Source organism: Cupressus sempervirens, chromosome 11 (genome assembly GCF_028749045.1).
Source record: "Cupressus sempervirens isolate cs-2001-9-10 chromosome 11, ASM2874904v1, whole genome shotgun sequence".
NCBI lineage: Eukaryota > Viridiplantae > Streptophyta > Pinopsida > Cupressales > Cupressaceae > Cupressus > Cupressus sempervirens.
Window position 1 is genome coordinate 465,923,557 of NC_143128.1, and position 15,468 is coordinate 465,939,024.

A 15,468-nucleotide genomic window follows, 5' to 3' on the forward strand; every position below is an offset into this window, starting at 1 on the left:
TCTGATGGGTAATAACTAAGCGAGATCTCAAATATTTTTTTATTTTCTAATGAAAATTTTATGGCAACTATGCTTACACCTGGATTTCCATCCAATATGTGCATTCCGCTGTGCCTTAAAATGTGATCAAATGTAAAACTATTTATTAATTTTTAATGTATCGAAGTCTCTAGCTCAAGAGCTAAGGCCACCCGTATTTGACAACTATAAATTGTAGTGAACTCTGGAAAAAATTGCTTTTATGGGCTTAAGTCTAAAAAAACATCTAATTTAGCCTATAGGCTATGTTTATTAGTCGCTGCCTTTTACAAAGGCAGGAAACTATTGTTTTTTTTTTTAAAACCCCCAAACTATTTTTTTTCACTGCCATGTATCATTTGTCTTAAAGTTTTTAGACTGAATATTTTTTAATTCATTTATTACAACAAAAACAGTTTTTCTGATTGGTGGAAATCTATTTTCCTTAGCATAATTCATAATTTTCTAATTGAAAAATATAGAAGATACTAGAGAGGATAAGTATGTAGTTAATGTTTATATTAAACTTCGTTTGATATCTTGTATGACCTATCTGACTTTAGCTACGTGTCAAAAGAAAATGAAAATTTTTAATATTGGACTCATGGCCATTCTTAATTACTGTCAAAAGATTGTACGATTCCATTCAAAGATGTCTTACGATCTCTACTTATTGCAAATGTCATCCACGTTGAATGGAGTTTGGAATAGGATTTTCCAAAGCCTGAAGTTTTTCACGTGCCCATCTGCTGAATACACTCAAGAAGGGTATTGTGGCTTATTATATAGTCTAATAAGAATTTAATGCTCAAACGACAATACACTTGCAAGAAATATCAAAATAATTTGATATCAAAAGCTATGTTTTCCCCTCCCAATATGCCTATATGATATTTCAAACTTCAAAATGATGCCGTACTACAACCTTTTCTCATCTTTATTCTTATATTAATGTATGGACTTTGCTTTCATAGAATAAATTTGTTTTTTCCAATAAATTTTAATATATACAATTAATAAAATTTAAAAATATTATAATAAATTTTTAATTATAATTTTATTTCTATATTAAAACTATAATTTATTTTACATATGTTTTAATTAAAATTGATAAATTTAACTCTTATAATTTTTAATTAATATATCATTTTATCTATATTTTAAAGCAACGAAAGAAGAAAGATATATCCCCACTGCTTGCAACAATTGTGCTAAACTCATGTTATGTTATTGTAATCTTGCAATCTTCCAATACTTATTGTAGTCTTGCAATCTTCCAATACTAGACTTCCACATAAATATTCATGATGATTTATGTTCTAAAAACACATTGTACTAGCTATGGTACTTTATGATTCCAAAAGGCAGAGACTCAAGCTCACAAAGAGCTCTTGCTGGGAAAACTTATCAACGGATTTCAATTCCTAATGCGGGAAAAGTGAAGAAAATGATGATTAAAAAAAAATCTAGCTAAAATTACATGTTTGACACCAGAAAATTGTGTCGCCTGCCGGCGTCTAATGTCTGAAAAAATAATACAGCGGAGATTATTTGATATGGGAAGTGAAGAAGTTGATTAGATGGTGAATAAGTTTGAACGCATATGCAGTAAGGGTTTCAATCCCGAAAGAGCGTATACCGACTCACGGTGGGTTAATTGGAAGCTTCTATGCCTATCAAAAATTGGTGTCCAAAATCAATCTATCTCCAGTGCACAAAAGCCTTGCACCACAATAAAATATAATTGTGCCAAAATACCAGAAAACATGTGGGTTGCTGGAAAAAATAATACAATTTACTATGTCCATTAAAGTACAAGTATTAGAAAATGAGAAATTTCCAACATTGAAACGTTAGTCTACACTTGTTCAAATGATGCAATATATCTTGTTATTATCGAGGTAATCATTGCACTTGCACCTCCTTTTAATACAAGTACTAGTTTAACTATTATTGGAAGGTGTATTTATATCCCAATTAATGTCATAAAGTACTCGTGTGCATATACTTATATCAGAAATAATAGTAGAAAACAAAATATTAAGACAAAATCATGGCAAAATTGTAACAAAACAAATAGACAAACATGCTATTTAGAATCGGTTATTTAGAAATAACAAACTAAAAAGTATATATTCACAGTATATATTCACATTGCATAACATTTTTGAGATTATAAGTGATATGTGTGCATACACCCACGTATCACATAATTTGCAACTTAAAATGCATTTAGATTTTAATCGTCAGAATAAGCATATTGCATACATACAACTTAATTTACTGAAGTATTAATTTTATTACGGAACTCTCTATTTGTGGTTTGTAGAATAGAACACTTCCTTAGAAAAGTGGATTCCTTATTCTAATTAAGCTTCATTACGCTTATCGGTGTAACCCTACAATGGCATTAGACCCTAGGGGCTCAAAGAGTAACAGTGTGAAATAAGAAATGCTTCATAGTCCACGAAGTTGGATTGCTAGAGAAGAAGACGTTACAATTGTAGATACACTACCAACTCATTACTTAATTTCATTGCATGCGCACTTGGTGGGAGACAATCAATACATTGAACATTGCATCTAAATAGAGGCAATGGCAGGAATATGGAATGGTGTGCATCAACCATTCCAAATGTCTGGACTGAATTCAAATAAATATAAGAGGTAGGAAGATAAATGTTATATGTCTCAACCATTCTCAAACCTTAGTAATTTCTGCTTCCTATTGTCTCCAGTTTTCCACTAGATTTGCATGCAAAATAATTGGTGTAAATTCTCCTATTCTTGGGACATGCTAATTTAAATAGAAATGTTTTTTATTAAGGTAAACACTGGTTTTGAAGGGACTTGAAACCCTTTAACAAAAGCAAAATTAAGTACTACCAAGTTTTATAAGGACCTAAAACCTAGAGTAAAGCAAAAAATATAAAAACCCAGGTTTTACAAGGCCTTGAAACCGCAAGTTTAAACCAAACACACTCAGGTTTTACAAGAACCTAGAACCTATATTTTAAACAAAAGCAAGAAAATAAAAAACAGAACCAGCTACACCACACAGACTAACAACCAGCACGCCAACAACCACGACCAACACCTACAACAACTCCTTACCTACTTCTGCAGTACTTTGGATAATATCAACTATGGTAGAATCAGGAACCTTTGGAGCTTCAACAATCTTTTTCCTCGTACTCTACCTCGTTCTCTTGCTAGGCCCTCCTAGATTCCTCACAATAATATGTTGGCCAATACGGAAAGGATTTGTTACCTAAAAAATCATTTTTTGTAAAAAGAGAACAATGGTCACCCAAATCTTGACCCCAATAGTATCTAGAGACATGGTCTCCTCATTGCTTTTCTTGCCCAGATTGGTCGCCGCGGCACACAAATTGGGTGTAACCTACTCCATTCTTTGCCCACTATCCTTATTTAGTTGACAAAGTTCCAACTCATAATCCTTTAGTTTGTCAGGGATGTTACCAACTTGTTTCTCTAGGTGAGCTCTCATAGCATGTTTATGGTCCAACTCTTTCTGAATACCCCCAACTTTTTTCTTGAACACCATGATTTCATTGTATAACCACAAGTTTGCTTTTAGGGATGCCTCTGCTTTTCACTTAGCAGTATGAAGGAAAGATAGCTTCACATGGTGAGACTCATCCCTGCTACCTTCTTCAGTCCCAATTGCAACGTCAATGGTAGTGTTATTAACTTGGATGTCAGTGTTTGCATCCTACTTCTTATTAAACTCCTCTTTCTTCTCCTTACTTGGGTTGTACTCTTTCATGACAAGGATTTTTCCCTCATTATTCTTTTCTATGTCCACATCCATTTTCTCCTCACTGGATTTGGTATTGGGAGGAGAAAAGTGAACACTTTGTTTCCCCTCATCATCCCTTAAAGCTTCAAACCCTGTATTTGATTCAGTTTTTTCGTCTTTACTTTCCTCCACGTGATCCTTAACAATTGACATGCCCTTGCTCCCAAAATAACCTTCCAAGTTCGAGCTAAGGTCCCCCATTTCGGTTTTATTATCATCCTCGACAGAATTCTCAGAATCTGTCACTTCCTCAACATTTTTCTTTTTAATCTCCCGCTTATGACCCTTTTTGGAACTCTTGTTGTCACTAGTGCCTTCCTCACTTTTAACATTTTTTCTTTGAGTGAGGTTCATTACTAGACACTTACCATTTTTTCTCCATAATCAGAGAGGTTTTGCTTTTACACTACTTATCAATAAGTAAGACTAAGCCCTCATGGACATGAATCCTTCTTCCTTATGTGCTTGGAGGCTTTGAATCAAAGAGTACTTATAGTAAAATATGAAAGAGATTCTATCTTTATACCTAAAATGATTTAGGAACACAAAATGAAACTTGTGGACTCTCTTGGCTCTACCATCAAGGATAAAATACTCACAAATGCACGATAATACATCCATTCAGATTACCTTAATCTGGCTCAGGTCGTAGAAATCACCATTCTTCTCCAGCTTTTTCTCCTCTTCATCGATTTTAGGAAATTTTTTGAAGGTCGTATTCGAAATACTGGTTTCCTTGCTAAATTTGAGACCCCCCATTAGAAGACTCGTAATCTTAGCAATGAACTCCTTTGACAACTTCACAGTGACCCCATGCAACGTTACCCTATCTTCAATCCAATTTTTGAAGGACTCTGTAATGTGGGGCTTATACCCTTGAAGTTTCTCGATATAAGCCATGACTTTCCCTTTTTTAGGATATCCCAAACATCTAAATTCGCCTTCCATTCTTTGCAATTATTTGGCTCTTGCTTTCTTGGTTCCCCTCCCATCTCGTATTCGACTCTACACTTGCAACTAGACTGATAAATGGTAACCAAAAAAGAAAAGTAAAGTGTTATTGATCTCTAAGATTCCTTTAACCTTGCATGCATGCCAAGTACACTCCATAATTATACAAAAGTACCACCTAGGGATACTTAGAAAATCTGCCACAAACCTATCACTTCCCTTAATAAATTCCTTGATCTTGTGTGATCTTTCCTTCATTAGCATGTGTCATATCATAATTAACAATTGTTGTTAGCTCCACTTCCTTGCTTAGGTCATCTTGCCAACTCAACTTTGTTTCCCTATAGACCGCTTGATTCGCAGTCCAGTCAACAGCTTTGTTGCCCTCCCTAAACTTATGAGAGATACAAACATTATCAAATTTATTCATAAGGTCTTAAATAGAAATGTTATCCATATTGTTCTAAAATTTGCCTCTATTTCGACAAGTACAAAAACTTTGATGAGACATTAGATCCTTTGATTAGTATTCAATATCAAATGTAATAAGAGAAAACCAAAGAAGAGCAGTTTGTTTCTTCTTAATCATTGTCGTCGGTAGAAACTGTGTCAGCCGACGGGGTGATTGTCGTCAATGTTTCTGTATTCTGTAGCCGATAGGTAAATAGTTTTTAGCGGACATAATATTTGTGGCCAATGGACTCCTTCGGGAAGGTTCGGCGGATAGTATTTATATCCCATTTGGGATCATTGTAAAGCATTCTCTTCTATATTCATCTTATCAAGCATAATGTATGTCTGGCATATGCAAATATAATTCTGCTATTTTGTTCCATTGTCTGTATGCGTTGATTTCTTTGCCAGTACGGTAAACATTTGGCACCGTTGCCCTATGAACCTGGAATGTGGGAGGAATGAAGATTAATGTCAAATCAGCTTAACAAGGATCGAAATAAGGTCAAAGGAAAAGATGGAATCCGTACTGCGCAAGAAAATTTAATTCTGGCACAGTAAGCCGAACGCCCCCAGAGATTTCAGAAGAGTGCCAACGGAAATCAGAGCACGAAAGATTTGTTGGAGGAAACTCGACAGCAGGTGGAATTGGTGGAAGAGGCACGAGAGGAGTTTTTGACTTTGTGTTCGCCGAGGGAAGAGAATCCAGACAGAAGAGCATTGACTCGCACGGCTCGGAGTGCCAATAGAGCAAGAGCATGGAGTGAACTCTTCGTCCGAGATATACTTCCACAGGGGACAACTTTAGAACACCCTTCTTCACCAAGGTTCATAGTTGTTGAGTCTGACGGTGTGGAAAAATAGTCCGCCAGTGTAAGAGTGCAGTCCGCCAGTGTGGGAGAGTAGTTCGCCAGTATGGGAGTGTAGACCGCCAGTGTGGGAGTGCAGTTCGCCAGTGTGGGAGAGCAGTCCGCCAGTGTGGGAGTGCAGTCCGCTAGTGTGGGAGAGCAATTTGCCGGTGTGGGAGTGCAGTCCACCGGTGTGGGAGAGCAATCCACCGGTGTGGGAGTGCAGACCGCCAGTGTGGGAGAGCAATCCGCCGGTGTGAGAGTGCAGACTGCCGGTGTGGTAGACTAGTTCGTTGGTGTGGGAGTACAGACTGTCGGTGTGGGAGTGCAGACCGTTGGTGTGGGAGTGAAGAGCGCCAGTGTTGCAGGACCGAGCAATGCCTATTTACAGAAACCAATTGTGATGGTGGGACCAAAAGAGAAACTGCTGAAGTTCAATGGCGATGGTACGACCGATCCCATTCGACATTGTAAAACATGTGAAATGATCTGGAAGGCAAATGGGATAACTGATGAAGACAATTGGATGAGGCAATTTTCGGCCACCCTACGAGGCATAGCAATTGATTGGTTCACTGATACAGATCCACAAAAACTAAACAGTTAGGATAACATTAAAAAGGAGTTTTTGGCAGAATTTAAAATGTTGCGGGATGATAATGAAATTGTAGCAAAGATCTTCAATACTAAGCAGGGGAAGAACGAAATCGTCCATGTTTATGCTAGGAAATTAAAAGATTTCATAAATAAAATAGAAAGTAAGCTAGCAGACGGACTTTAGAAAAGATGGTTCATGGAAGGCCTACGCTCGAAGTTGCAGAGGAAAATAAAAATTGTGCCACTGTCATCATACACGGAAGCTTATAACAGAGCATTGGACCTCAAAAGTGAGCAGAAAACAAAGAAGAAGAAGAACACTAGCTCATTTGATTTTGATGATGACGAGCCTGTCGGAGAAGATAGTAGCGACGATGAAGGCAATAGCAAGAAGGTCCGCGCTTTATAGAAGAACATGATCCGCATGATGAAGGAGTTTAAAAACATGCAGAAGGAGCCAAAAGGCAGTGAGCTATGGTGCACGGAGTGTAAGACCAATGGTCATATTAAAGGATCGTGTCGAAAGAACCAATTTTGTGACATTTGTCAAATCATGGGCCATTCGACAAAAGAGTGCCCCTTTAACATGAAGACAAGAGGATCTCCGCAGGTGCTTCTTACACAGGAGGCTTCCCCGTCGGGCAGTAGCGAAAATATGAATAGCGCAGGTGCCACATTCGGACGGTATAGGAATAATAACAAAGGGAAAAATAACAACAATGCGAACAATAACAATAATAATGGGAGCCGAAGTCGAACCCAGTATGATGCAAACGAACGGTCGATCGTTCAATACCGAGCATGTAATTTGTGGGGTCATTTTGCATAGGCTTGTATGACAGCAAACACATCGAAATTATTATGCAGATGGTGCGGACCCGCCGACCATGAAGATGCCAAGTGCCCAAAGTTTGGAGTAAATTTGATCACTGTCGGCACGGATGAAGAGGAGGTTCTGGCAATTATGCGGAGGCAAGCAAAATCGTTGGCAAAGGAAAAAAGAAAATTAGGGGAAGTGCAAGCGGAAATTGGAAAGGCATCTTCGACAGGGACATCTCAGTTGAAGGATATCACCGGCACCTTGGCAAGGAACTTCGCAGAAAAAAACATTGTACGACAGATCTTATAAATGGAGATACCGATCAAGATAAGTGACCTCCTTCTCACAATGCTCTAGTTACAGATGGCCATTCTGAATCATACACCGTTTTCGAAAGCACCGGAGAACACAGGAAGGGACAGTAGGGAAGTGATGACAACAGACCCAATGCTGTTGGCACTCACATCCGGACGGTATCCGACGGTTGTTGAGATGGGGATTTTGGAAAATGTTTTGATAGACACAATTGTCGACGAAGGGTCCGGCGTGAATGTGTTGTTGGAGGATACTTGGAAGAAGTTGGGAAAGTCGACGCTATGGCCACCTACATTCCAATTGCTCACGGCAGACCAGCATGGGATCAAACCGTTAGGAACCTTGAGGGCGCAACCGGTAACTATTGGTATGCAACCATTTTTATTAGATTTTGTGGTCATTCCATTGAAAAAAAAAGGATATGATGCTATTCTCGGACGAACTTGGTTGGTGCAAGAAAAAGTAAAACATGATTGGAAACGAAATACCCTATCAATGGAGCACGGAGGCAAAAGATTCATAATTGACCTGTACAAACAAATGGTAGGTGAGGAGGTGGCATCGTCAGACTCAAAAGGTGAAGGCGATAGTGACGATGAAAGAAATGACGATGAAGGAAAGAGGAGAATGGAACCGAACGACAAAGGAGTATTGACACTAGAAGGAGGATCAAATGATGACGACCTAGACTCGGTGAATGGCCTTTACCACTGGTAGATAGAAGACTACGAATTGTTTCCGAGTTGTAATATGCTAAGGGTCGATGAAGGTGAGAAAAAAGAGAAAAATGAGTGTCTGAAGGAATACAGAGCAACGAAAGAAGGAAAGGCAGTTACGCCTGAAGCTGAGGGGAAGAACATATAGTCCAAACCTAGAAAAAAAAAAGATCCTACCATTCGATACACGGTGAATGAACCACACAAGAAGAAAAGAATGCATCGCACCATAAAATTATTTGAAGGGTACCGACAGTAAGGAAATAAGCTAGATGCGCGATGACCACAGGCTCAATGGGTGACATAGGTTACATAGAACAGGCATAAGGCATGGTATAACAAACTCAACAGGTTTTAGTCGGGGCAGTTGGTACTCAAGTACGACGATCAGAATGAAAGCAAACAAGAAAGGTTTAAGGCAAGATGGGTTGGACCATACTAGATCCAAGAAGTCGGTGACAAGGGAGCAATTAAATTGTCAACCTTGGACGGGGAAGAGATCCCTTAGGCAGTCAACGAGTCCAAATTAAAAACATATCGTGCTCGAAAGATTTCATCACCATCGTTGTTGTGGTCGAAAAAATCGTTGCTAAATGATCCGACGTTGTTGCCGTCGCTAAAGAAGTCATTGCCAAATGCTTTGAGGGCTCCTTTGTCATCGTTGTTGCAGAATGACGACGCCTAGAGGCAAAATTGAGGTACCTCTGTATTTTTATTTTTGAAAAGAAAAAAGAAAAAAAGAAAAAGAGATTTGGATTAAAAAAAGTGTTTGTGGGAGATGCTCCGCGGGCATTTTTTCGTGGGCACTTGTCCGCGGGAGGTGCTCCACGGGCACCTATCTGCGGTAGCTCATCCGCGGGGTTTTCCTAGTCAAGCGGAGATTCTTTTCAATGTAGCAGTGCGGCAGCCAGCATAAAACCGACTCTGTGGATGTCAAAATCCCCATCTACAACACAATGATAAGTTTTCATGAGTTAGGAAGTCGCCCGTGGGTGTAAAACAGTATTCCTGCGGCGATTTTTTTGTTCAATTGTAAACCAATCCGAAGATTGAATCCTCGAAAGTGTTGAGTTTGATTTCCTCTATCCGTCGGGTGGTTCTAAAAGCCACGGGATTCTTTTTGCTAGAAGATGTAACATGCCCATGGAAAATACTGAAGCAACTGCGATTATCGGCCATGATGGTAGTATTTGGGTTCAGAGTGATGTGTCGGTGCTTACAAAAAAAAAAAAAAAAACGACGACAGATTCAAGTTGTTCAGAATGAGTGATGGATAATGCCAAAGGGAAGGGGAAGTCTCAGTGATTGCCAGAAAGAGTGTAGAATCGGCAAAAAATGACAGAAATAGCGTGTTCCGTGCATTTTTGTATGAGGTTCAAATTGCTAATTTGGTCTTGGTGGCAAGGGGCGCTTCCCCTCGACCCTGCCCTGTACTGTGACAGGGAGCGCACCTGGGGCACTGCCCCTTGACCCCGCCGAGGGTGTTGCCCCCTGGACCCCCAGTTGTTGCGAATATCATTCATGGGACGTATGACCAGTTGATGACGACTTGGAGCTACTGCAGGCATGGAGTGTCTATGTACCAGAGGCACTGGGAGTAAGTGTTGGTCGAGACGCTGTCTTGGTGGATGCATAGAGAGCTCGGGAGGAGTGGGTCATCCAGAAGGCAGTACAATGACACTTAGCTCAGTGGGACCAGTGTTGGGAACAAAGAAAGTAGCATGGGTGGTTATCAAGGTCAGCTTGAGGAGACAGTATTGTGTTAGCAGAGACTATAGATGTAACGGGATGAATGTGGAAGTGATGTGACATAAGTAGATTCTTTGTTGTAGTCACTCTTTTAATGTATTTTGGTTGTTAATTCATCTAAGATATTTTGTAATTGTCGCCCAGAGATGACTTTTTCTTTTGGGGGGGATGATGTCGTCGGTAGTAATTGTGTCAGCCGATGGGGTGATTGTCGTCGGTGTTTCTATATTCTGTAGCCGACGGGTAAATATTTTGTAGCGGACATAATATTTGTGGCCGATGGACTCCTTCGGGAAGGTCCGGCGGATAGTATTTATATCTCGTCTGGGATCATTGTAAAGCATTCTCTACTATATTCATCTTATCAAGCATAATGTATGTTTGGCATATGCGAATATAATTCTGTTATTCTGTTCCATTGTCTGTATGCGTTAATTTCTTTACCAGTACGGTAAACAATCATAAATAGTTTGATCTGTGTTAACATAATCTGAAAATTGTGCATAGATTAGTGACTAGACGTCATGAAATCAAAGATTTAATCAAATATGCATATACATGAATGCAACTAAAAGAATTGATAAGCTAAGATGAAGAATTGATACAAGAAGATAGAAGAAATAATCTAGATGTGAACTAGTAGCGTGGTGTTACTAAAAAATGTTCTAGTTATGAAATGACTCGATGATTATATAGATTTCCTTTTGGAGGGAAAAATATTTGAATTTTAATTGATGGTTGAAATTTCAAGTTGAGTGATCATTGCACTTTGATATTACTGGTTGGAATTAACTTCTTTGTCCTTTTATGAGTTGAGTAGATAATAGAACATTTAATTAAATCAAACTAATTAATTTCATAAACCATGAGATTTTTTATTGTAAATTTGATTGAATGACTTGGGAGAATTAATTCATTTATAATTCTTGATGAATGATCATTGATTAATTATGTTTGAGACTTAGCAAAATTTGATCATGATTAAGGATTTAGAGCAATTGATTAAGCTAGGCCAATTTTAGGTGATATATATATATATATATATATATAAAAGGATACAAAAGTAGATAGTGATATATAAGCCATGAGGATAATTCCAAATGTAAGAGTTATGTAGTTGATATGTTTAGTAACGAAACTAATCTTTTAGGACTTTAGGATTTTTAGATTTCCTAATTAGTTTGGATTTTTAAAGATTTTAGATTTCTTCTTTTTGTACTATTAAAGATTTTATTTATTTTTGATTATTCAAGAACATTTTCACATTTTATATTTTTAGATTACTAGTTCTAAAGTGAGATCACATTAGTTTACCCTCTATATCTAAAAAGTTTGATGCAATACAAGGTAGGAGAATCCCCAAAAGATATGTCATAACCCCCAACAAATAACCACACAACGGAAACACAATACAAGATACAATATTTGATACCAAACACAACTCTTTATTTATAAGAAAATTGATTATATGCAATGTGTCAGGTTGTAAGGCCTTCCCAGTTATGATAAAATACAAAGCAAGTAATAGTTCTGCAAGATCCCTCAAGATCCAATCCAAACCCTAGCTAGTCCAGATTTGTAGCACAACACTTTCCTAGAAACCTCCAAGCAAGATCTAAACTTGTTCTCGCAAGCCGTGAATCAATCTCATTGTTTCCCAAGTCGCAGCTACTAGCTTTCTCAAACTTCAACCAACATCCTGGTATAAATTGCCTCACATTCAATGATTTGTCCACACACTTAAGAAAAATTCACTCACTCAGCTACTCCATCTTCTCCATGTTGGATCCCATGCTAAATAATGACTCAAGACTCCCCCTAAATCCCCTACTTATACCCAACTAAGCCACAAGTTGGCCTAGCAAGTTACAAATTAAATAAATCCTTATATTAAATGCATATTGAAGCCACAAGTCGGCTTGCAACAAACATTAAATACAAAATGTTAACCCTCATGTTATTCATGATAACCACACGAAAAATAATTACGACAAGCCCCTAAGTTTACAACATTGATTAAATGCATATAGGAGAGATAATCAAGACCACACATAGGTCCTCACACACCTCCAGATCAATCCACGTCATGATCACAAGCTACATGCACCAAGTTAGCCAACCAAAACCTCAAGAACTCTACTCAACACCATCACCCTACCAAGTGTCAACAAAAAAATTGAGCATGCATGTTGAGCTCCCACAAGCATTGTTGAGCAAGCCAAGCATCGTCGAGAATAGGTTTTGTCGAGCACCAGAAACTATGTCGAGTTCCTTCAGTGATCGAGCACCACAACAATCGAATACTTCAGTCAACACTACGCCCAGTCATGACCAAGCATCCACCCTTCTTCTACCAAGCACCAAGCTTCTCCACCAAGCCTATTTGGTCAAGCCTCCAACTGAGAAGCACCACAAAGATGGTTGAGCACCTCCAATCTTCCACCAAAAATGCCAAAATCTTCAAGAACCTCAGATGCCCCTACATCAAAATTATTGAGTTACAGATGAATTAATAAGTTGGTGGATAAGAAATGACAGGTGAAGCACGTGAATGTGACCCTCAAGGATAGTGTTAGAAATAGGGATTACTAAGAGGGGGTTGAATCAGTAATCTACAAACTTTAATCACCAATTGGATATTATTTCTTACTTTAAACCATGCATAACAAAGAAATAAAGTAATGCATAATAGTAACAGTATCAATGCACAAAGATAACTCATAACACCATATTTTGTTAACTAGGGAAACCCTGGCCAAGAGAAAACCCCAATGGGGATGATACCCACTAGATAATATACTTATATATAAGTTCCTTATTAAAGGATGGACCCTATTAGGAGTCAATGAGAAAATTCAGTATAAGGAGTCCCTATTAGGAGACTTTGAATTTCTGTTAGGAGTTGTAGTTCAGTAGATGCAAGATGAGGTCACTGCCCAAACATGCACTTTTAATTACAAGAAGAGCTTACTGCTCAAACAAGTAATCAGACTGAATATAAGTATTGTATCTTCTTCCTTGATTGATCTATGATCTTCAACTTGATCTTGGATCACCAAATAGCTCATATAAAACTTTGCATATATCGCTTTCACAAGAGTTCGCATATAATCACAATTACAAGATAGCACTTGCAATTACAATTGCTCACATTCTCATCGCAAGTTGTCCTTTGCATAAATACCATGCCTTTACACAAATTGCTTCTGGGTCGGCTAAAATCACAATCCACTTTTAGAGTAAACATCTAGGATGTTGGCCCTAATTGGACAAGTAATTACTTTGTAAACTTAACAATCCTTTCCTTCAATTTTGTTGTCCTGTTTTGCTTCAAACAAGATTATCTATGTTCCGTACAGTCTGTACTGACTTCTGAGGTTATACATCATCATCAAAATGTATATTATCTCCATCTAACTTCGCTAGTCATAATATGATGTCAACAAGAAGTTATAAACAAAAAAATACATTGTTGTAAACCAAATTCTATACTTAAACAATTTTCTAATTACCAAACACTAAGTATCTATATTTTTAAGGTTTCTTGTGATCATGTACATCATGTGTCGCCATAAATGACAACAATTACATATCACTATTAGCCAATTGTCAACAATCTACCCCTTTGGCATTGATGGCAACAAAATAGGGAAAATTGGCTAAGTGACAAAAACTTAACACAACAAAAATAAATAACACCTTACCTTACATCTACTACAATTTGTCCAATATTACATAAGCTCCCCTTTACAATACACTTCACAATTTTCTGCAACTACTCCCCCTTTGACATCAATGATAAAGGTTAAAATGTCAAAAACTATCCAAAAATGTTGTCCTTCCTTATGCTAATATGATCTTCATGCAATCATCAAAGTTTGCCTTGAGACTATCCATACCCTTAGTCCGTGTCTCCTTGGTGGATTCCACTGATGTGAGTATTGCACATAGAGCATATGATGCAATCTCAACTGCATTAAGATCTGAATACAAAAAGGTGGAATATGTGGACCTTGTGTGAGTAGACATGTAAAATTTGAAGAAGGATTTAGATGAGCTATACTCTAAACCAATGCCAATCTGAAGTAGATATTTGGCTATGATATCATGACAACCAAAACTCCTTGGTGCAGGCATTGCTGTCACTTTACCACTCTGGAACAAGTAGAAATACTACTAACACATCTTTTGGAGCATAGTTGACATCAATGACAAGTTTGACATTAATGGAAACTCAACATACATATTTGCATCAATACCCCCCTTCGTCATTTATGAAAACACTTGTGGACTCTTCACAATGTTATATATTCCCCCCCCCTTGACATCAAGGACAAAGGGTGTCCTCTAAAACACTGTATGGACTTTGTGTTACCATACATTACTCCTTGTAATATGAAAAGTCATATCTATAACTAGACCCACATATCCTTCTTTGCAATTCATGACTTCAATATTTACATTAGCTTCCACTATCCCTATCGATTCCCCCTTAGGGAATGCACCAAAAATGAATGCAATAGAAATCAAAATTGTATTCCTCATTTTCCAATGTATATACAGATCCAAAAATGTCTTAACACCAAAGTTGAGTCTTATATGTCAGGTAATATGCCATTATATTGTATCTTCAACAATCCAAAAGTAGATTCCCATGAGGAAGCACCTATTGTTTTGTACAGGTTACAAGACTGATATATACCAATTCTGGTGTTGCTCTTTTAGCATTGGCATCAAATGCACTCCACAAACTGTGGAAATGGCCACGAAATGAGCAGAATCCATTTGGAAAGGTGATGCTCTTAATTTGGAAAGAATTTTTGTATGCTTCTTAGAAAATTGTCTTTAAGTGACTAAGACAATGATCTTCTCTATAGTCTACTACCAATCTTCAACTGCAAATGTGGCAGCTAGCTAGTGGGATTGTGATGACTAATGATATCGGTGCTACGAATCCAGAAGAAGTTGATGCTTGCATAGCTTTGTCTAAGAATGATTCCTATGTAATGTCTTCCTCTGGTGGAAAGGTCTCCTTGTTCAATATGATGACATTAAAGGTGCATCTTTTGAAAATATGTTCCTCTTCAACATGACTACTGAGCTGGTCAATTTAGAAGTCATATTCTTACTCAAGTTTCGTATCAAGTTTTTTGTTTCCTTTTTTCAACCAAAGTTTTG

General features: G+C 37.8%; 1 pseudogene; it reads left to right on the forward strand.

The window, feature by feature from the left end:
- The first annotated feature begins 10,107 nt into the window (after positions 1–10,107).
- The window catches only part of LOC149530401 (protein TOPLESS-RELATED PROTEIN 2-like), a 38,483-nt pseudogene continuing 33,122 nt past the window's right edge, over positions 10,108–15,468 (forward strand).